The sequence below is a fragment of the Schistocerca americana genome, chromosome 2, assembly GCF_021461395.2.
Source record: "Schistocerca americana isolate TAMUIC-IGC-003095 chromosome 2, iqSchAmer2.1, whole genome shotgun sequence".
NCBI lineage: Eukaryota > Metazoa > Arthropoda > Insecta > Orthoptera > Acrididae > Schistocerca > Schistocerca americana.
In genome coordinates, this window is record NC_060120.1 from 386,466,457 (window position 1) to 386,491,395 (window position 24,939).

The following is a 24,939-nucleotide window of genomic DNA, read 5'->3' on the forward strand; positions in this document are numbered from 1 at the left end:
GAATACAAAAGTGCTCATCAGGTAACACAAATGCTTTAACTAATAAGGAGGCTGGTAATTCGCAAGTAACAAATGACCTTTATATATGAAAGGCAACCGCTATATATGGAAGGCAATGTCCCGACTGACGGATTCACTGACTCATCATCGTCCGTTCCGAACAGCTAAACATAGAAACTTGCAATCTAGAGAGCGTCGTTTCAAATTTACTTTTTCGAAATTCAGCCACCAAAGGGGGTGAAAATATGTCGCTATGAAGGCAATTTTGAAGCCAGACTTACGAAAATTGGTATTTGTATCTTAGTTAGAAACGAAAAGTATGTTTCCTCATTTTTGGGAATTCAGCATTAAGGGGGTCAAACAGAAGGTGAAAGTTCTTTTGGAAAGAAATCATCATTAAAAAACTACTAAAGCATTTTAAATCTTCATCTATGAAAACTGCTATTTGACTTCTCGGTTAGAAATAAAGATACGTGTTTCAGTGTTTTTGGAAATTCAGCCCCAAAGAAAGTGAAATAGACGATGAAAAGTTATTTTATCAAGAAAACATTTTCAAAGCTAAATCTGTTAAAATTTTTATTTGATGTTTCTGCTATAAATTAAAAATACGTATTTCACTGTTTTTGGAAATTCAGCGCCTTAGTAGGTGAAAATTTTTAAGAAAATGTTATATTAAAAAATTAAAGCTACATCTATGAAAACTCTCATTTCACTTTTCTGTTAGATATAAAGAAATATGTGTTAGAGGATGAAAGTTCGTATGGAAATATCACCAGGAGAACGCAAGAGGCATGATTAACAAAAACCTTGGATTCCAGCTACAAGAATAACTTTTTCGTGAGAAGTACATTCGGAAAGACCTTGCTTCTATGGCCTCGATTAGTGTGAAAAGTTTATAAGATGTTGCAATTTATGAACAACATAAAAGTTTGATTAAAGAAAAGCAAAAAAATCTGTACAGACCATACAGACTACGCGAGCGAAGTCCATTCCTCCAAGACGTATTCAGAACTAATTCAGTTCTGTCCTACACGTGTGCGGACCCTTACTCGTTTGTGACACTGTAGGTCGCATGTTGATAAAGTGCCGTGCTTTTCTGATGATTCATACATGGTCTCGCAAGGTTTACAGCCAACAGCGCACCTACGCCGAAGAGCCGGAGTGCCGAGTATTGCTGACGCATTACTCTGGAATCGACGACAGTCTTGTAGTAACGAGGACCGTGCAGCAGACACAAAGATCAATACGGCGGCTGTTGGGGTATTGCCTCTCCCCTCCCCCATCCCTCTTACGCAGCCGTGCTCGCAAATGAGGGGGACGAGAATTGGGCGTGGCCACTGCTGGACCTGCGGCGTCTGACACATAGGTAGAGAGAGAGAGAGAGAGAGAGAGAGAGAGAGCTCTAGCAAGCGGTTGTTCCACACTTACATTTAGTTGTGCGGATCGTTTACATGTGGCACCTTTCATGGCCATATGATGTTACCCTCTCTCTACGGACACAATGGTTAGTCGCGCTTTAACATCCAATCAATATTACATACAGGGCAAGTTGCTTATCCGCGTTGTATCTGAGGCTCGTGTACTTACGTCATTGCAGTTGCCAGCAGTACACGATTATACATATTTTATCGGCTACTTGTGCTTGCAGTCACGCCTCGCCACTGTTGAACTTTGCTGAACAGCCGCAACCTATGCAACGATCCACTGGGTCAATGAGGGTCAGCATGCACAGTCTACCGCGTCTTATTATATTTTAGTATGTTTGAAGTACTGCTATCTGTGTAATTACCGATGATATTACTGCTATAAAAAAAGGAACTGTTGCCAATGTGTCCAACTTGTCCTATATGTTTCGATACGAGTATCTTTATTTGAGTCTTCATCATCGCTGCACAATCTATACATGTACTTCAGCTACGTGTGCTATGGTGTCCAAGTAAAATTGCTGCGCAATAAGAAGTCTCTGTTTCGCAGAGGCGTGTGTTAACATCCACGGTCGCGAGATTTTTCTTCTTTCAACACAAATTTTGTGCTGCAAGTTTTAAGTATTTATATCCCAAAACTTACTTGATGATCAATCAACTCTAATTTCGGGTCTCAATGATTGCTTCTGGATGATTTTACGAATATTCGGATTAATGCGCAAAAAAATGACACTTTTACAGTCTCATTGGTAAACGCCCCACTTTATCCATAACTTGTAGATACGTTTTGCACAATGATTCGTAGCAAACAATCTTACCCATTGTAAGAGGTGGTCGATCTAGAAAAGTCACAACAGTGCACTTAAGTCCTTGTACCTCACACTTGCCTCGCGGGATTAGGCGAGCGGTCTCAGGCGCTGCAGTCATGGACTGTGTGGCTGGTCCCGACGGACGTTCGAGTCCTCCCTCGGGCATGTATGGGTGTGTTTGTCATTAGGATAATTTAGGTTAAGTAGTGTGTAAGCTTAGGGACTGATGACCTTAGCAGTTAAGTCCCATAAGATTTCACACACACACACACACACACACACACACACACACACACACACACACACACACACACACCTCGCACTTGTCCGCCCCCGGTAGCTCAGTGGTCAGCGCGACAGACTGTCAATCCTACGGGCCCGAGTTCGATTACCGGCTGGGTCGAAGATTTTCTCCGCTCAGGGACTGTGTGTTAAGTTGTCCTCCTCATCATCATTTCATCCCAATCTACGCGCAAGTCACCGAAGTGGCGTCAAATCGAAAGACTTGCACCCGGCGAACGGTCTTCCCGACGGCAGGCCCTAGTCACACGACATTTACATTTACCTCGTACTTCTTGGGTTCCTAGTAGGTACCAGAATGCAATTTACGAACATTCTCGCTTGAGCAAAGAAACTGTTTCTTTAACTAGTCTTGACATATTGGCACAGTTTGGTTGAGACTCATGCAGGGGAACAATCCAATGCTAAGGTACGCATTTGCGCGGTGGATGTGGAGAGCTGTTGGCAATACACAGAAAAGATACTCTGCAAAATGATGTTCAAATGTGTTTGAATTTATAAGGGAAAAAACTGCTGGGGTCATTGGTCCCTAGACCTACACTCTACTCTAGCTTATGCTAGGAACAATGCACACACCCATGCCCGAGGGAGGACTCGAACCTCCGGCGGGAGAAAATGAGTAACAGGTCCTGCTTTTGTTGTTACAGGACACACATTGTCGTTGGAGACTACAGAGAGGCATAAGTGAGTAACAGAGACTAACCAACGTTTGATCGAAAAGTTCACTGACGCCCCTTAGCACGACCAGCTACTTCACTACAAGCACCGGATGCCGCGTTCCCCTTCCTGTTCTACCACCAGATGAGAAGATAAACACGCTCTGCAAGTGGGTTCCCAAACCGGCCAAACACGTCCTTCATGGAGGTCCACGAATACCAACACTTGAAAGGACGGTGCACTTGGAAACAGTCTCCGTTGCCAGAGACTGAAACGCGTGTTACTGCTGTGGGACCAAGTTTGAATGCCAGTGGTGGAAGAAATTTGGCAGGCACGAGGAGGACACGTGCTTTTTCAGTTCTTCCCAGCACAATTTTACAAAATAGTTTGCGGGTGTCCTGGCGGTTGCTGGTGTCCAATGGACACAATATTTCAGAGACCTATCCTATCGACTTCATCAAGAAGGTGGCAGGATAGATCGCCAGGCCTTTCAACGCCAGCAACCGTCATTACTACCGCGGATTATTTTATTATGTGGCATAGTTGCTAATGAGCCATAAGTCTGAAGGGTGCGATAAGCTCAGCGATCAACCGTCATTTACACTTCCCGGTGCGAGATCTGGGTACAGAGTTTTTATTCATTACAGAGTTCTCATACCTTATGGATAACCATCAATTCCTTAGGATTTACACTGAGGCGACGAAGACATAGGATAGCGATATGCACATCTGCAGGTGGCGGTAGTATAGGGTACACAAGGTATAAAAGCGCGGTGCAATGGCGAAGCTGTCATAACTAGACAGGTGATTCATGTGAAAAGGTTTCCGACGTGATTATGGCCGCCTGACAGAAATTAAAGACTTTGAACGCGGAATGGTAGTTGAAGGTGGACGTATGGGACAGACCATTTTGGAAATCGTTAGGGAATTCAACATTCCGAGATCCACAGTGTCAAGAGAGTAGCCGGCTGTGGACGAACAGTTCTAGACGCTTCAGTCCGGAACGGCGCTGCTGCTACAGTCGCAGGTTCGAATCTGCCTCGGGCATGGATGTGTGTGATGTGCTTAGGTTAGTTAGGTTTAAGTAGTTCTAAGTTCTAGGGGACTGATGACCTCGGATCTTAAGTCCCATAGTGCTTAGAGCCATTTGAACCATTTTGTCAAGAGAGTAGCGAGAATACCAAATGTCAGGCATTAACTTTCTCCACGGACAAGGCAGTGGCCGATAGCCTTCACTTAACAACCGAGAGCAGTGGTGTCTGCGAACAGTTGTCAGTGCTAATACACAAATACCGTTGCGCGAAATAACCGCAGACGGCAATGTCGGACGCACGACGACCGTATCTGTTAGGGCAGTGCGGCGAAATGTGGCGTTAATGGCTATGGCAGCAGACGACCGCTGCAGCGTCTTTCCTGGGTACGTGACCATATCGGTTGGACCTTAGACGACTGGAAAACCGTAGGGTGGTAGCTCCATTATGGTGCGCGGCTCTTGCCCAGCTCAACCGATCACTGAATGGAAATGGTTATTATGTTCGGCTACTCGGAGATCATTTGAAGTCACTCATGGACGTTATGTTCCCAAACAACGATGGAATTTTTATGGATGACAACGATTATGTCACCGGGCCTCAATTGTTCGCGACTGGTTTGAAGAACATTCTGAACAATTAGAGCGAAGGAAAGGAACATCTGAGAGAAGGATGGAAACAGTAAAACATTCCGGGATATTATGTCGTGGTTGGATGGATTTCACATTAAAACCCACCGTTTCGTCCCCTTCTGCGGAGTTCAATTTCAATGGAAATCCATTCGACCACAGAATAATAGTCCGGAATATTTTATGAGACATTTCCGGAAGTGAAAGTTTATATTTTACGGGGGGGGGGGGGGGGGGAATATTTTCAAATTAAGTGGTTGGACAACCGCTTGGTATTTCTCAGCGTTTCACCCATACGATTCCGCTTTTTCAGGTAAAAGCTTCTTTTTTTGAAATGCTTAAAATATTATTATTCTCGCAGTTCTCTAGCACACTATTTTATTACAGCTTTCGAAAACACACACAAAATGATCCATGACTTTTTTTTAATGTGTGTGAAATCTTACGGGACTTAACTGCTAAGGTCATCGGTCCCTAAGCTTACACACTACTTAACCTAAATTATCCTAATGACAAACCACACACACCAATGCCCGAGGGAGGACTCGAACCTGCGTCGGGATCAGCCGCACAGTCCATGACTGCAGCGCCTTTGACCGCTCGGCTAATCTCGCGCGGCTATGACTGTTTTATTGTAGATAATTCTTACAACGAACAGCCATCAAAAATCTAGTACTTATTGTGATCTTTATAGGTGATCAAACATATAATCGGCGAAGGTAATCGACTATCCCCCTGTTCTTGACCGCTCTTATTTCATGTGCATTTCTCATTTCTCAGTATTCTGATGGAGACTAATAGAAAGTGAGTCAAATGGTTTATTAAAAACTGCGATTCTCACACAAAGTAGTGATTCACACGCATTGTTACGGTCTAGAATTCTACTTGCAAATGGTCAATTAAGCTACACCCACTCCTAAAGATATGCTGTTCCTCCTCTTGAGGCGAATCCAATGATACTGGTCATGATTTCAGTGGCTCTCGTGTACATTACGGAGAGAAATCTGATAGCTCATTTTTTTTAATTTTTCCCCTGTATCTATATTCTTGTGAAGACTTAGAATTACTATATTTTGGTAATTCTCTTCTTTTGCAAACTTTCTGTGACTATTATGCATACAGTCTGTGAGGACAAATAACTTGTTTCTTTATTGTGACGCAGCGTGTTCTGCCCTTCTGCTGATTACATTAGTCCTGAACAGGGTTATGCCACGCAATAAGCTGCGCTCACCACCGTAAACGGAAGGCGAGCTGGTCTTTTACTACGCAGCGGCACTGTATTTAGTCGACATAAACGTAAGCCCTCGCACTCTGCCGCCGCCTTTGTTCCGGTGGCGACAATACACAGGGGCACTGGGCACTGCTGCCTACACGATGCAAAGCAAGCCCGTATTGCGGTAACCTCGGGACAAAACACACACATCAATACGCTCACGCAGTCTTCCATTTTATCTGGATCTCCAATAAATATTTGTAATACAAGACGAAATAAATCTCGGGTGAACAGCCTGGTATGAGTGTGCATAGGACACAATATTTCGGCAATCGACCACGTTGCCATCATCGGGTGCGCTGATGTACTGACCGGCGGTGGGCCGGCGCCATGTATATACAGGACAATCCCCCTCCTGCTCCTCCCATCAGCGTACCTGATGATGGCAACGTGGTCGATTACCGAAATATTGTGTCCTATGCACACTCATACCAGGCTGTTCACCCGAGATTTATTTCGTCATAAAAGACGCCTGGAGAAATTGAAGAATCACTTGTAATACATATAAAAGCGCCGAGATCCAAATAATTCATACAACACTGCAGCTTGGTTTAAGATTTTTTTTATTTATAGCGATGACCATGTGATACGTGTTGTACCAGTTGTCTTTTAAGAGCTTAATCTGACATGGGCTTTGCCGCTCTACTTTCAAACCTTGCAGCGGCTCTTCCACGGTGCTACGAGACTAGTACCGCTGAGAGGAATGTTACAGAGGGAATTTGGCTGATTCACATGTCGGGTCGTTGCAGACAATTCTTTTACTCCACGGAGTAGAGTTCACCAACAACTCCAAGACTGTTGACTATATCCTCTTTCGAGCAGATGCTAGTCTCACAGCACTGTGGGGATATGAAAGGAAAGAGGGGCGAGTGCTTCTATGCGGATGGCGTGATATGTGTAGAATGGATTTATTGGTAGCTCGTATCTGCCGAAAGGCAGGGATCTGGGTTCGCCGCGCGGGGTTGCCGTGCAGTCTTAAGCGCGATGTGATGATTCGCGCGGCTACCCTCGTCGGAGGTTAGAGTCCTCCCTTGGGCATGGGTGTGCGTGTTGTCCTTAGCATAAGTTAAGTTAGATTAAATAGTGTGTAAGCCTAGAGACCGATGACCTCAGCAGTTTGGTCCCATAGAAACTTGCCACCTCCACCGGATCTGGGTCAAAACTCGGCCCCGGCACAGTTTTAACTTGGCAAATACACTTGTTTATCCGTTCCCATTTCTACCGGTTTGCAGGTTTTCATATACAGAAATTTCCTAAGAAATGTGTATTGCTCAATTTCAACTGCGCTGAGAAGTCCTCTTCTTGTGTGTGTCTTGTACAGTTGCCGCCGCATTCCACATCTCTGTCGCCAAAAGCCAAGATCTCGCCATTCTTCCTCATGCTCTTCCCTTTATCGCATCTAGGATATCCTTTAGCCACCCTTCAAAATGGTTCAAATGGCTCTGAGTACTATGGGACTTAGCATCTGAGGTCATCAGTCCCCTAGAACTTAAAACTACTTAAACCTAACTAACCTAAGGACATCACACACATCCATGCCCGAGGCAGGATTCGAACCTGCGACCGTAGAGGTCGCGCGGTTCTCGACTGTAGCGCCTAGAACCGCTCGGCCACTCCGGCCGGCTTAGCCACCCTTCTGTGGTCTTCCTCTCGTTCTCCTTTCAGGTGGTTGCCATTAAAGTACTCTCTTTGGCCATTCTTTTGACATGCCGCAACCACCCTAACTGTCTTTCTTCTATTCTATCCGTAATACTATATTGGATATGCGTCCTTTCTCTTATTTACTCATTTCTTACGCGGTCAACTTGGGAAATTTTACATGCTGTTCTAGAGTGGTTCATTTCTAACGCTGCAAGACTTATTTATTTCTGTGCGTTCCCAACACTCGCTCCCGAAATTGTTATTGGTTCGACGTTGGATTTCTTATCGCATTTATGACGACCAAGATCCCAGTCAAAAGCTAAAAAGTCAACACGCAAAATGCGAGAAATACCTGACACAACTTAGGACTGGCAGTCCACTCGTCTGTTACCGAAAACCTATATGCAAATGTAAAAAGCCAGGAAAGTGTAGAAAGCTTAATGTGTAAAAACAGGCACCCGAGCCGGGCGGAGTGGCCGTGCGATTCTAGGCGCTGCAGTCTGGAACCGAGCGACCGCTACGGTCGCAGGTTCTAATCCTGCCTCGGGCATGGATGTGTGTGATGTCCTCATGTTAGTTAGGTTTAATTAGTTATAAGTTCTAGGCGACTGATGACCTCCGCAGTTAAGTCCCATAGTGCTCAGAGCCATTTGAACAGGCATCCGAACACCATCACAGGAAGCAAGTCTCTATTAGTTCGATGAGGTTTCGGGATTGCAGCCGTCACGGACACTCACCTGAAGACGGCTGGACGATTGCCAGCCGAAATATTGTGGCAACATGAACCGGCTCCAATCCGGAAACCTCATCGAACATTCAGTACGACGGGAAAACTTCACGAATCACAAGTCTATTGTACAGGCACATATTAGTGATACCAGCTAAAGATTGCTGATGAGACTAGTCGCCTACGCGATGAGACGTGAAATCGCTACATTTTTATTGTAATACCGTTACAATAAAACGTTTTATACTCTCGAACAGCAATAAATTTATCTGAAAGTATGTGGAAAAAAGTCGCATCGCTATAACAATACGTAATATTGCGGTCAAGCGGGAATGGGACGCTGCGAGTGCGATTTTTCTGTACAACAGACGAACGGAATTTCTTAACGGTAGAAAATAACGACTTGGCAGTAAACGTTAATTGCAGAAGGGGTGACCGCCTAATTGCGCGGGTCTACTGGCGTGCCACAGTCCAGAGACTATCATTACCTTGTCGCCAATTACGTTTGTTCCCTGGTTTAACTCTCAACGATTCGTTCCGCTGCCTAGCTCAGTGGTATCACAAGCAGTCTTCTGCGTTTTATTCACCGATATAACGTACGCTTTCCAACTGGATTCGAACTAACGCCGCCAGTCGGAAGCATTAACGGCGCTCATAAGGTCGGCACTCTGACGACTAGAAATATCTTTGCAGTAAGTTTCCTTTAATTCACGTCTATGGTCACAAAATGGTTCAAATGGCTCTGAGCACTATGGGACTCAACTGCCGAGGTCATTAGTCCCCTAGAACTTAGATCTAGTTAAACCTAACTAACCTAAGGACATCACAAACATCCATGCCCGAGGCAGGATTCGAACCTGCGACCGTAGCGGTCTTGCGGTTCCAGACTGCAGCGCCTTTAACCGCACGGCCACTTCAGCCGGCTCTATGGTCACAAACTTTTTGTTAACAGATTACCGGTTTCGCTCTTTATTGACCATCATCAGATCTGTGATGTTATTTATATGTATTTGACGATGCTGGTGCTGATTCCGCCTTTAACATTTGACGATGCCATTATGGCTGCAGTACATTATGACTTTGTTTTTATGAAACAGATTTGATGATGGTCATTTAAGACCGAAACCGGTAATCTGTTAACAAAAAAGTTTGTGACCATAGACGTAAATTAAAGGAAACTTATTACGTATACGGGTCACTGTTTTTTCGCGACAATGTCGCAGCTTGTGATATCTTTGTAACATGTGGCGACACGTGTCCAGATTTATAGTCGGCGAAATGTGCTCGTAGCTCTGAAATACATACAGAGCTTTCAAATTACCTCACAATGGAACGGCATTTTCAAGACTGTGGGTCAGAAATGATCTCTCTTAAAAAAACCTTGACAACAGTGGATACAGATTCAGATTATACGCAAACATGTCTTCATATATCTGTAAGTTGCTCTCTTACATCTAATCAGGCACTCTTCATATCTTACCAACATACTCATTATGACGCAAGTTTTAAATTTGGCATGGAATATAACTTTTAGAAAGTATAATATGAGGACACCGTAAAATAAGTAAGAGCTCCAAAGAGGAGAATAATAAATATTATTATATAGGTGCGTAGATTATTGCTCTCGCGCCAATACACCTGAAGAAAGAGGGGGGAGGGAAGCAAGAAGGAAGGGAAAAGTACATGGGAAAACGACGGATAATAAATAATGTAGGATGGAGAAAAGCAATATGTAGCAATTTAAAAAAGCAGAACACCCATGGAAGAAGACATGGAAATCTGCTTCACTCTACTGGGCAAAAGAAAAAGCAGTTACGTTAATCTCTTTGAAAAATTACAGTGATGACAAAATGGAAAGTCATCTTTCTGGCCGGCCGGAGTGGCCGAGCGGTTCTAGGCGCTACAGTCTGGAACCATGCCGTGGGCATGGTTGTATGCGATGTCCTAGGTCAGTTAGGTTTAAGTAGTTCGAAGTTCTAGGGGACTGATGACCTCAGCTGTTGAGTCCCATAGTGCTCAGAGCCATTTGAGCCATTTCATCTTTCTGATAAATGCAACATGGTGCTGCATTCTTCGAAGACTGAGGAGCAGATTTTTCAATGGGCCCTAACGAGATTTATCAATAAAATTATATAAAAAACTTAACTCTGACCGAACAAACATGAAGGCCCAACAGTACCTACCGGCCGCCGTGTCAATCTCAGCCCACAAGCGCCCCTGGAAGCGGATTCGGAGGGGCATGTGGTCAGCACACCACTCTCCCGGCCGTATGTCTGTTTATGAGACCGGAGCTGCTGCTTTTCAAATCAAGTAGCTCCTCAGTTTGCCTCACACGGGCTGAGTGCGTCCTGCTTGCCAACAACGATCGGCAGACCGAATGGTCATCCATGCAAGTGCTGGGCCCAGCCCGACAGCGCTTGACTTCGGTGATCTGACGGGAACCGGTGTTACCACTGCGGCAAGGCCGTTGGCTAGTAAAATTATATAGGTTGAGTAAAATAACAATGCATTAAAGAGCAATGAGGTAGCGCCGAATAGCTGTTTCTTTCCTGAATCATTAATGAGAACTGAAAGGTGGTATCCTTGTCAACGAGGACACTGATCCCGTCGGTGGAACAGAAATCAGTCGCGGCGCTCGTTAAGAAACTATTAAGATAGTCGCTAGGTGATAAATAAATTACAAGGGAACCTGCAGACACTGCTCTACTGAAAGCGAAAGAAATGCAATGGACGACAGTGGGACGCATGTGCCCTTCCAGATCTAATTAACGTCACTGTTGTTATAAACCTTGCTCATAACGTCTCTCCAGCTCTTCTATACGGAGAAGCCAAAATGGAACTACACCGGAAAATGTTCATATATCTTACGCGAAATAAGTCATCTTAGTTCATGAAAAGGATAAATGGTTTTTGCAGACTTTGTCCAGTTTCCTAATAATCTCTCTGCTATTCAAATTCCGTTGTCACGAACTCCCAAAAACATTTTTCGAGAAAGTTTTATTCTGAGCGCGCCATAAAACCTCTTCAGTTTCCTAGAACATGTCTTTTTATCTGATTTAATGCACAGAAAACTGAAATTGTAGAATTTTAATAGATGGTAAAGTCGAGCTACTGCACTAAATTGAAAGATGACCACAGAAATACCTGCACAGGAAAATATAAGCAAAATGAAGAAGTAATTACTGTAATTGAAATCACGCCTTATTCGTATTTAGTGTATTGGCGAACCTCTTTATTGGAAGGTAATGCCTCTACTTACGAGACGATTAGGACGGCGTGTGTGAAGTCGGCAGCGTGTTTCCGAACTAATGCAACTCCAAAAAAATTGTTCCAATGGCTCTGAGCACTATGGGACTCAACTGCTGAGGTCATCAGTCCCCTAGACTTAGAACTAGTTAAACCTAACTAACCTACAGACATCACACACATCCATGCCCGAGGCATGATGCGAACCTGCGACCGTAGCAGCAGCGCGGTTCCGGACTGAAGCGCCTAGAACCGCTCGGCCACAGAGGCCGGCAATGCAACTCCACGTCATTAACGTTGAACGTAACCACTATGAAATTCTGTACCTTTTCTTTTATGCATTTAGTATGATATTCAAGTTCTTGCATGAAGCGCCAGGGTCCATCGCTTGCGCCAGTTTTGACGATTTCTGTGGTGACTACCTAATCACCAAGACACCAGATGTCAGCATCCGTTAGTTTCATCTGTGCGGTTCACTGGTGACAGGATCGTCATCACTGGGAACTGCACGTAACACTGAATCAACACATTCTACATTAACTCAGCAACTCTGCAGTCTTCAGCAATACGCTGAGTCGTGTGCAGACAGGCCCGCTGGTCTAAGTACCATTTCTACGTTTAAATGCCAAATTTTTGTTCGGGTATCTTCTTTCTAGACATGTTCAATAACCCACGGTATTAAATTCGCATTAGTTAGCGTCTTCAGGTAAAAGTTTTGTTCTTGCACAGTGACGCACTGCATCTGATTGGAGTGGGTTTGGGGAGTAAGGGTCACTTAAGTTATACGAGTTATATGAGGCAATGTCAACAAGCAGAAAATTCGTTTCTGACGACAGCGTACCAGAGGAAGGTGATCACCGTGCTGTATGCTGTAACAGCTGACTCGGCTGGCAAACGTAGCGCACTTGTTACTTAAATCTTCATTTCTGATGGGTAATACTACTAGTGATAGTTACAGTCGCGAAGTTACCCGCAGGTAATGCCAGAAGTCGAGACATCTCTGTCCTACTATGTCCTATTCTGAGTTCTGGCAACTGCATCGAAATAATACGCACCCACGTCACAATTCAACGGAATCACAACAGGTCGGCGAAGATGACGTTCTTCAGCTAATCTGTCAAGTTATTTCTTTTCCCTGTTGGATAAATAGCACCAGTTGCACCTTGGCATCACATTTGAAGCGATACCTCACACTGAGCCAAGATGAGAGAAATAACTGCTATCCTGTGTACATAACAATTCTGGCAGTCGTGGGTTCTGACTAAGAAAAACCTTGGAGTCAATGGTCGTAATTTACAGTCGATTTTATTTATCTCAATATTTCCAAATATATACGCGTCATGTATTATTTGAAAACTACTGTTTCCTTCAAAAATCAAAAGTTTATATTCTCCTCAGCGTATAAAAACTAAATGTGAGTTGTTTAAGTAGACATTTAAAAAAATTATTTTCGAACTATGTCTGCTAACATCTCTGACAAGAAGCAATGCTATCTTACCTCTGACGGTGTATTTGCAACGAATGATAATACTGACGAATAGATAACGATGGCAATTACGGTCTTTACGATTGGAAGACTGTCCCGTGTGACAAAACTAGCTCGCGAGTAGCTATCAGAGAGAAGAAGAATCACGTGATACCTAAGAAAAACGTGGACAGAGGAATTGCAAAAGGTAATAATGCTTAATTCGTGAAGAGGACGGGGATGATGATATGAAGATGAGAAGGAAAGGAGCACTAGAAATTCTGAATTATTGCTGCCAATATATCTGAAGCTGACGGGGCCGTACTCTGGCAGAAGTCTAACCGCCTGGAAAACAAGATTATTCCTAAGTACCTACGGGCGACAAGGCTATATTAGGAGGTGTACAAACTGTTTAAGTCTTATGTGAAGTACTCTACTGCCGTGACAACTGTAACACAGCTACTTAAGCCAATGATATGAAACTTACAGGATAACCGAAGCTTGGTGCCTGATCAGGAACACTGGGGCGCAGTCGAAGCCCCCATGTAGAGACCTGATCAAAGAGTGGAGAGACTTCTCGTGCATCTTTGTGGCTGCTTTGCATTTATATAGAACGCACGTGGACCAAGATCGCATTTGTAGTCTACAGGCTGGCGTGGGCGAATACAGACGCTAGACCGATTCCTCTTGACCAAATCTGATTTTCTCCAGAGTATGTAACGGGGTCCATTCATTCAGACCCAAGACACCAAAACTAGCTTCTTGCACAAGGATGCAGCGACAGTTATGTACAAGCCGGTGAAGTGGCGAAAAATTCGAGGGCCTGAACCAAACCTTCTATTCATGCTATCGGCGGTGAGACAGTTGAGTCGGATTAGGGAGGATGGCGATTCAGGTAGCCATTCGACCATCCTGATTTACGTTTTCCTAGGTGTGCGTAAGTAGCTTACGCCAAATGCCAAGATGGTTCCTTTGAAAGGCACGGGTGGTTTCCTTCTATATCTTTTCCCTTGCGTTCGGTCTCTAATGACCTCGGCGTCGATTGGATGTCAACCACTAATTTTCCTTAATCATATATGGCCTACAAATCTATAATTTTAGACAGTTAGTTCATGCCTAAGTTCTCAAAAACAATAGTAAACAGCGCTACACCTAGGCAAACCTGCAAGAAAAGCAAGTTACGACCTGGCCATAGCGGGAGGACCATAGCGTCAACGCCCAAGAAAAAGGAGGCGTTGCAATAACAGCGCACACTACAATATTCCTACAAGGGGGTGCTCACACGATACACATTTGTATGCCGATGTCCAGAATGGAACAACAAATAACATTTACTGGCCATTTTTCTACAATACTTGTCATATACTATCACTGTGACAATTATCTGTTCACAATGTCATACGTTTTAACCCATGTTTCGTGTGAATAAACCCCTGGCCTCAAATTCTGATGCTTAAATATAACGTACTAGGTCTTTTTTCTTTTGTTTCGAGAGAGTGTAGACTCTTTCGCACATCATAATTCTTATTCTGGCAGCTTTTCAAACCAAATCCCACAGTAAAACTTTTTCAGACTTTTCTCGCTGGCCTCCTGAGAGTTTAAATATGTGGAGTTCTTTAAAGTTGATGTTTCTCTCTATTGTGCACGCTATAGCAGATGTGGCTGCCTAACAACTTCTTTCATGTGATTCGATGGCTCAGCAGTAAAGTGCCAAAGAATTTTTGGGGAAGTGTGGTTCATCTGTAAAGTACCCAACGTACAGCACCAGTGTGACACATTCTTGAGTACCGCTCGAGTGTCTGGGATCCCCACCAGGTCGAATTAAAGGAAAACGTTGAAGCAATTCAGGGGAGGGGGGAGGTTCCAAATTTGATAACGGTAGGTTCAATCAAACCATGAGTATTGCCAAGGTGCTTCGTGCACAAAAGTTGGACTCCATGGAGGGAAGACAGCGTTCTTTTTGCAGAATACTATTGAGAAAATTTAGAGAACCCACATCTGAAGCTGACTGCAGAATGATACTACTCTGCCTCCACCGTACATTTCACGTAAGGACTACGAAGATAAGAGAAATTAGGGCTTGTACGGAGGCATATACACAATTGATTTTCCCACGCTCTGTTTACGAATGGAGCTGGAGAGGACATTACTTACAGTGGCACAAGGTAGCCTCCGCCATGCAACGTACGATGCCTTGCGCAGTATGTATATAGATGTGGACTACAGATCCTCCTATAACTGACTGGGAAAGTCAGTTAAAAGGTCAGAGGAACGCAACGGCGTAACACCTCCAACACAATCATGCTAAGTAAGGCACTGTGGTGACTCAAAAATTTTTCGGATTGACGACTGCCTTACCTTTAAGTAACTTACTTTACCATATCGTCCGTGAGGTATTTATTATTTACACTTTACCTCCTCCTCCTTTGGGGCATACACAATGAGGTGACAAAAGCCATGGGATACGTCCTAATATCGTATCGGACTTCCTTTAGCCGGCGTACGAGCTGCAGTAACTCGACGTGGCATGGATTCAAAAAGTCTCTGGGAAGCCCCCTACAGAAATATTGAGCCATGCTGGCTCTACAGCTGTCTATAATTGCGAAAGTGTGGCCGGTGCAGGATTGTGTGCACGAACTGACCTCTCGATTATGTCCCATAAATGTTAGATGGGAGTCCTGTGGAGTGATCAGGGTGTCCAAATCATTCGCTCGAACTGACCAGAATGTTCTTCAAGCCAATCGTGAGCAATTATGGCCCGAAGACATGGTGCATCGTCGTCCATAAAAATTTCACTGTCGTTTGGGAACGAAGTCCATGTACGGTTGGAAATGGTCTCCAAGTAGACGAACATAACCACTTCCAGTCCAGGTGGACTAGATGGCCCAGTGCATTCCTTTTAAACACAGCACACACCATCACGGAGCCACCACTAGCTTCCACAGTGCATTGCTGACTGTTGTGTCTAGACAAGACAGCCTAGACACCATGAGAGGAAGCCGAAAGGCACGCGCTAAGCTAAAGCTGGATGGCGTGAGGTCTGAAACAGGAAACGTAATAAATGCTATAAAGAAAAGTACGTAGCTGCTGGAATACTTAACTTTAATCCATCCTTTTTGGTACATCTGGAGATTGTGGCGATACAAGTGAGACTCTTTAGATACATGCAATGTTACTAATGGCGCCTTGCTAGATCGTAGCCATTGACTTAGCTGAAGGCTATTCTAACTATCTGCTCTGCAAATGACCAATGCTTCGTCCATGTAGTCGCTAGCAAAGTCGTCCGTACAACTGGGGCGAGTGCTATTCCGTATCTCGAGACCTGCCTTGTGGTGGCGCTCGGTCTGCGATCACCCAGTGGCGACACGCGGGTCCGACATGTACTAATGGACCGCGGCCGATTTAAAGCTACCACCTAGCAAGTGTGGTGTCTGGCGGTGACACCACACTGACCACTTACATTTATGGCTTTCTGGGGTTTGCGCCACTCTCGAGCCCTCCAATCAGCTCTTACCAACTGAAATCGGGACTCACCTTACCACGACCGCGGTTCTGCAGTCGTCTAGGGTCCAACCGATATCCTCACGAGCCAAGGACAGGCGCTGTAGGCGATGTTGTACTGTTAGCAAAGGCATTCACGTCCGTCATCTGCTGCCATATCCCATTAACGCCAAATTTCACCGCACTGTCCTAACGGATAGGTTCTTCGTACGTCCCAGATTGATTTCTGCGATTATTTCACGCAGAGTTGCTTGTCCGTTAGCACTGACAACACTGCACAAACGCCGCTGCCCTCGGTGGTTAAGTGAAGGCCTTTGGTCACTGTAATGTCCCTGCTGGGAGATAATGCCTGTAATCTGGTGTTATCGACACACTCTTGACATTGTGGATCTCGAAATTTTGAATTCTCTAACTATTTGACAGAGCACTGAAAGATCTGAGTCGAAGCAAGGCCTCGGGAGTAGACAACATTCCATTAGAACTACTGACAACCTTGGGAGAGCCAGTCCTGACAAAACTCTACCATCTGGTGAGCAAGATGTATGAGACAGGCGAAATACCCTCAGACTTCAAGAAGAATATAATAGTTCCAATCCCAAAGAAAGCAGGTGTTGACAGATGCGAACATTACCGAACTATCAGTTTAATAAGTCACAGCTGCAAAATACTAACACTAATTCTTTACAGACGAATGGAAAAACTGGTAGAAGCTGACCAGAAGATCAGTTTGGATTCCGTAGAAGTATTGGAACACGTGAGGCAATACTGACCCTACGACTTATCTTAGAAGAAAGATTAAGGAAAGGCAAACCTACTTTTCTAGCATTTGTAGACTTCGAGAAAGCTTTTGACAATGTTGACTGGAATATTCTCTTTCAAATTCTAAGGGTGGCAGGGGTAAAATACAGGGAGCGAAAGGCTATTTACAATTTGTACAGAAACCAGATGGCAGTTATAAGAGTCGAGGGGCATGAAAGGGAAGCAGTTGTTGGCAAGGGAGTGAGACAGGGTTGTAGCCTATCCCCGATGTTATTCAACCTGTATATTGACCAAGCAGTAAAGGAAACAAAAGAAAAATTCGGAGTAGGTATTAAACTCCACGGAGAAGAAATAAAAACTTTGAGGTTCGCCAATGACATTGTAATTCAGTCAGAGACAGTAAAGGACTTGGAAGAGCAGTTGAACGAAATGGATAGTGTCTTGGAAGGAGGATATAAGACGAACATCAACAAAAGGAAAACGAGGATAATATAATGAAATTTTGCGAATGTAGTCGAATTACGCCGGGTGATGCTGAGGGAATTAGATGAGGAAATGAGACACTTGCAGTAGTAAAGGAGTTTTGCTATTTTGGGAGTAAAATAACTGATGATGGTCGAAGTAGAGAGGATATAAAATGTAGACTGGCAATGGCAAAGAAAGCGTTTCTGAAGAAGAGAAATTTTTTAACATCGAGTATAGATTTAAGTGTCAGGAAGTCGTTTATGAAAGTATTTGTATGGAGAGTAGCCACGTATGGAAGTGAAACATGGACGATAAATAGTTTGGACAAGAAGAGAATAGAAGCTTTCGAAATGTGGTGCTACAGAAGAATGCTGAAGATTAGATGGGTAGATCACGTAACTAATGAGAAGGTATTGAATAGAGTTGGGGAGAAGAGGAGTTTGTGGCATAACTTGACAAGAAGAAGGGATCTGTTGGTAGGACATGTTCTGAGGCATCAAGGGATCACAAATTTAGCATTGGAGGGCACCGTGGAGGGTAAAAATCGTAGAGGGAGACCAAGAGATGAATACACTAAGCAGATTCAGAAGGATGTAGGTTGCACTAAGTACTGGGAGATGATGAAGCTTGCACAGGATAGAGCAGCATGGAGAGCTGCATCAAACCAGTCTCAGGACTGACGACCACAACAACTATAATTTCCGAAATGGAATGTCCCATGCGTCTAACACTTACTACCATTCCGCGTTCAAAGTCTGGTAATTCTCACTGTTCGGCCATAATCACGTTGGATACGGTTTCATATAAATCACCTGAGTACGAATTATGGCTCCGCCAATGCACTGCCTTTTTATACCCTGTGTACTCGATAATATCGGCAACTGTAAATGTGCACATCGCTATCCCACGACTTCAGTGGTCGTGCGTCGAGTGGACAAGGACAATGGCAGCTGCAACTGCGGCGCGCGACCTAGCCCACGGCACCTTGTGCGTAACGGTGCGCCGGCCGCAGCTGCGGCGGAGGTGCAGACAGCTGGCTACCGGCGTCTGCACGCCACGCAAATCGGTCGTCGACCGCCGGCCGGACAGCAAAAGACGCCGGCACCGCCACTTTCGTCCGACACGCTACGCGCCGCGGTCACTGACCACCTCCCGCTGAGCCGCAGTGCTTCCCAGGACAGCACAAGACGCTCACAGTAAACGGTTATAAAGAGGCAAACGGTCTACTGAGTTGTTCTCACTGCCACTGTGTATCTCACAAGGCGTTCCGCTTGAGCAACATTTTCCCGCGTAGTGAATAAAGGATTGTATATCTCATTCTACTGTATCTAGTTTTTGCAAGGCGTCTCACGCGTCTTTGACACTCTTAATAATCCATTTAAAAAAGTGAGATACCAAAAGCAGTCTACTGCAAGTGACAGAACGAACGCAAATGGAGAAACTTGTTCTTGTGTAGTTAGCACTCTTAACATGTCTTGTGCGAGATGCAACCAAGTTTCTCTCCTAATAGAACGATATATATTTTTAATGCCATCCGGTAGCTGTTGATGCAAGGAACATATCAAGTTTACAAAAATGGAATGCCTTGGTCCGAACAAGATAGGGAGATTACGGTTTCAGGTCCCCTCAACGCAGCAACAAGCCCGGAATGGGCAAGGTGATCAGCCACGCTATAGGTGGATGTCTATTACGATGGGAAATTTGAAAACTGAGGGCTGTTCATGAACACGGGCAACACTGCAGTGCCGCTCTTCATTTGCGCATGCACCACGTAAAGAAAAAATATGAGAGCCAGCGTCATTAGGGACCGAGCACAAGCTCCGATTGGACACTGTGTCCTAATTGTTCCATACCACTAGTATCACAATGAGAAGTACTAAGCAAAACTGGCACACGCCTTGCCTTTCAATTAAATTGAGAATCAAATACTCCAAAAATCCATTCCTTATGACTCAGTCAGTAGGCAACGTCACAAGTAACAGATGTCCAATTTCGTAAACATTAGCAATAGCCAATAATTTCATTTTTGCACATTTGATTATCAGGCAACAGAAAAATTGAAAAAAGCCAAGACACAAGAACAAATAGGAACACATGTTAGGAAACTGGGTAACTACGATGTAACTTGAGTTTTCTTCCGTTGGCTTTCAAACGGTAACTCAAACCGAATGTCATCTAACATCACTCAACTACCTTTTACTGTGTGGCCCACAAATATGATTTCATTTGCCTCTTTCTGTATAGCACGGAAGGATGACCGTGACGGACACCATCCGTTAATTTACGTGCCATATCCGTCAACGTCGCTCGACAATTGTCTCAACTATGGCGATCCGCTTGGTATGAGTGACAGATGGCCGTCTCACGAACACGTAAGAATCATTGGTGCTACTTGTAATGTCTGTCACCACAGAACGATTTCCAGGGTGCAACGAGATATTCTACTATTGTAATATTCTGTGACTATTAATTCGATTCCGAAGTTGCGTTAACTACAGAGGAAAAATGAAGTACAGAAACACAAGGACTTAGGTAGAGTGTCGACATACGGCAGGGGACAGACAGTATCAGATCCTTTTATAAAGAACTCTGTAAACATTTTCCTTTCTTCGAAAATTGGACCCGGAGACAATGTTACAAAATTAAGATGACACGTAGACACTTACGAGCATTTTACTTTTGTTGAATTATCCGAAGAACCGATTATGGACCTAAAGGCTTATCTGGAACAAGAAACAGCAGCATATATACCTCAGTAAGGCGAGAATCCCATTGGCACCACGAGCGTAGTTCTGTTCATAAAACGACTGTATCACGAACCTTAGTCCTTTTGGATGAGACTGTAACAAATAATTACCAGTTCGCTGATCGCTATTTAACAATTTCCTCACTTTACAACAGCGAGGTCAACCAGATACTGAGCAATTTTCCGAGAGATGCTCACTAAATAACTTAAACCAAATCGCACTTTATTGATTACTGGGTTGTACATATTTGAAGTCCCAAACCAATCATCATACTCTCTTACCCATAGAAAACTATAAGTGAAAACAGGAAAAAAGGAATATTACACGAAGAAACGAGGCCCGTCATCGACGTCGTTCAGGAGTGGAATAGAAGCTAGTCGCGAGTGTAAGAAACTACCCATCATTTGCCTGAATTGATTAGGCAAATTACGAAACAGCTGAGTGGAAGAGGATTTGATCCCGACCTTCAGAATACTAGTCAGAAGACACCTGCCATTACATCGCCTCGCTCGATGTGAATCAGTATGGTTTATTCTTTGTCTCTCTCCTTTTTCGGGAGACGTTTTGATCTTATGAACTGCTCCATCGGGCAGTAGAAAATTATCTGCTGGATGTCTTCAAGGTGGTTTAGGGACTATGGTGGAAAACCTAAATCAAGGTATATAGGACGGTATCTGAAAGTTTCCCCCCTTGGCACTGACCGGTGTCTTAAAATTTACAGCCTACCTTAGTTGGTCCGTTCCTTATTCGACTGATGTAGACTGCCCGTCAAGACGCTGTGTATGAGCCTGCTCCACTGTAATACTGAATGGGAACCAGAGCTTCAGGCCACCTCCAATAATGAGAGCGACGTGGACGCAGATGCACGAAACGGGAAGCACGCCTCGTCATCCTCAGCTGGCTGTTTCCGCCCGCCGCAGCTGTCGCGCCTGATGACTGATGGCCTAAACCGAGCGGTAATGTTCTGCTACGAGCTGTGTGTCCTACTCTATGGGCACACAGTCCAGTTAACGCTTCGTGCCAAGGCGCTCACTGTGCTCTTGCTCCTAATATTCAAGCGTCCATGAACAACCGCGAAATTCTAACTTATCGCTGGAATGTTTCACACATTCGTTACCTCGGCCAACTGTAAAATGAATTGCGCAGGGTACGTCTACAGTGAGCTTTATGAGCAGTCGTCTACGACCGCCGTGGTAGGCTTGTTTCACAGTGTTGAAACTGTTGTTACATTAGCCAGCAAAGCTATCAACCCTAGCTGTAAACATCACATTGGGTATCTTTACATACACACATACTTACATACATAATTCGATGTCGTTCATTGATAACTACTTCCAGGAAACAAAACAAATGCCTACGGAAGTAAGTCGTTTCCGTCACACTCTATAAACAACCGGCGTTAACTATACTTCAGTAAACTGTCACAAAAAAAAAAAAAACTCTTACTGTGGTTCAGGATATCTGCTTCGTTCCTTGGAGAAGCTGTTACTATACATTGTGTGTTTTTAATACGGGGTGGTCAAGGTAAAACTTTCAGTGCTTTGTTCTCCACTACCTTGCAGAAGATGAGACGGCAATGAAATGCATGAATGCAACTGAGACTGGGATCACAAGTATCTGAACGCAGCCAATGAATCTTTGGGTGAGTCCGTATTTTACGACCATGAGTCAACAGCCACCCCTAGCAGCGTCCGATCACCCGCTGTGTGCCCACACCCTTCCCCAAGTGTGACTCACCTAATGGTGCCTCCTGTCTGCGGTAAATAAACGCCTAACTAGTACGCACAACTCTTACAACTGTCACTGAACTAGATTACAGTGTAAGTACTCTTCTGTGGCAAACGATGAGCGTCACTGTGACGAACACTTAGAAAACGTATCTCTAAGCGAAACAAGACGCGTAAGACACTGATTTGTTTACAGAACGCTAACAAGTTGAACAATGTTGCCAAAGGCTGAGTTAACATGCAGTAATACAAAAAATAAATAAATAAAACAGGAAAGAAGCAATTGAAAATAAACATTACGAATTATTTCTCCCAGGTGCATAACTGCAAACTCGCTGTAGCTTATGGCGTTGACGCGTTCATGTATCTGGCTTAGCACCTCTTTGTGTGCACTAATAATTGATGATAACCATAGCACAAATATCATTCACAAAACCACAACGCCAGGCACCTTCAGCGACAATGCTAGAACGCGCTTTCAGTAATCAGCAAATAACGGTGCAAAGGAACAACTGATCAACATTAAAGATCTACTCGTATTGATCAGATGACATAGCTACAGTTCCTGTGGTCACAACATCTGATATCTCAGCAAGCAAATGTTGTTAATCACAATTGTTTGAATATTTACATTTGCTTACATCTACAGAGCACTTCATTTTCTGGAAGTTTTCATCGGATTTATATGCAAGTATAACAAATCTCTATTGGCAATGCTACAAGCAGTCAAATTTTTGCAAGAGCACGTAAACACACATTGTAAACAATGGAAAACGACGATGTTTTCGCTCACCTTAAAAACACGTGATGTCTCCTGAAAGCTGATTTGGCGGCGTCCCGCTAACAATTGTTGTGTGAAGAGGGTACCGAAACGACTTCGGATTACTATAGGCTTCGCACGACGATTTCAGTCATCCACACGAACTCTCGGCACAGAGAAACAGCCGCCAACACAGACCGAGACGCACTACGCTCGCTCACCGCCAGAGATGCTACCAACTACCACGTCCCCCACCATGGCGGCCGGCGTCTCGCACTTTCGGCCAATAGCGGCGCAGCTTTCGGTCAGCCAATGGCTGACGCCGTTGCATCGCTCACCGCGCGAAACGCTCTACAGCGCATGTAAGACGCGATATCTTACTCATCTTCGTTATGCTTTTAATTAAAACTGAATTGATAACAAGGTCGTCTGGAGGTCTATTAACACTGCTAATAAACCTAATGACGTGACAGGCAAGTGTCCGATACATTCTAAAAATGGAAAGGAGATTATGGTAACGTCCCGTCGACGACGATGTTATTTGAGGCTTAACACTCACTTGCTTCTGTTGGACAAGTATGCAGACGGAAATCGGCTGCGTCCTTCGGAAAGGAACCATTATGTGATTTGCCATAAGTGGTCAGTGGAAGGATAGAAACATTAAATCTGGTTGACCGGATCGAGATTTGAATCTGCTCCTCCTGAATGCGAGACCAGTTACGTAACAATTGCGTCACATCACTTCTAAGAAATCGATAATTCGATTTTGAAAATTTCGAGGCCAAACCACCCTCATAACTTAACATTACTATCAGATAATACAGGAACTGATTTGGAATTAAAAAGCGGCATGTTATACAAATATTCATTCATTTAATGAACATTTTAGCGACTGTATTTCCAAATTTCCTGATGATTGAAAGAACGTCTTCCAGAATCTGCAATAGATAACTAATTTTGTTCTGGCGACGTGAATTAACACATTCAAATTGGTAAGTTTGGTGTGGTTATCGACCATCGTAAAATGTAGAACTTAAATTCACCATGTGTTGCAGCTTACGGCTGCTTTGACTGTAAGTGTCTGTGATCACAGAAAATCAAAATAACTGTACACAGAAATAAATAGTTTGAGGAGAATTAATAAACCATTGTATAAGAAAGCGAACACGTAATATGAATTAGATAACACAAATGAGACCTGAGCCCACTAAAGGGCCATGAAGTTGATTTGAAATTTAAACTTGTTGAGTTCACAGATGAATACTGCAGTAGATCTACACGAGTAAAGGGAGGGTAAACGAAACTGAATTTGTTTAACAAAAAAGAAATTGGCCAAGTGCCTCGTTTTTACAATGGAGAATTTTGAAATAGATATTCACGTATAAACATTGCAAAATGTACACTTTATAGCAAATGCATCGTTATAGGTATGATTGTTTACTGTTCGATATTCGGAGTAGATTCTGCAGATACTCAGTTTACTACAAAGAAGTAGCGGGTCTTCTTTATATGTGTCTGCATTTCTTCCGTTTCTGTATACATCCACAATGCTAAACAACAAACAAATCCGTCGCTAATAAGTTACCATGATGATGTTGCCATTTGGCGAAAAGCACCTATGATTTCATAGTAGACTAAGGCTAAATTCACATAACGGAAATCTGACGCGCATTTCAAACCACGTGTTTAGCTATCTAACATTCGTCTTACAACTGATAATATCAGCGCGCGTCAACGCAGCACTCACTGAAAAAAAATCTTTAGACGCAGACGAACGG

The 24,939-nt window shown here is 43.9% G+C and overlaps 1 protein-coding gene across 1 annotated transcript in view; it reads right to left on the reverse strand.

Annotated features, from left to right (window-relative positions):
* LOC124595016 (protein singed) overlaps positions 1 to 23,383 on the reverse strand; it is a 329,423-nt gene extending 306,040 nt beyond the window's left edge. The window contains exon 1 of the mRNA XM_047133566.1: positions 23,195 to 23,383. The gene's annotated coding sequence lies outside the window, so the exon portion shown is untranslated. The remainder of the gene's footprint in view (positions 1 to 23,194) is intronic.
* Between the last annotated feature and the right edge of the window lie 1,556 nt (positions 23,384 to 24,939).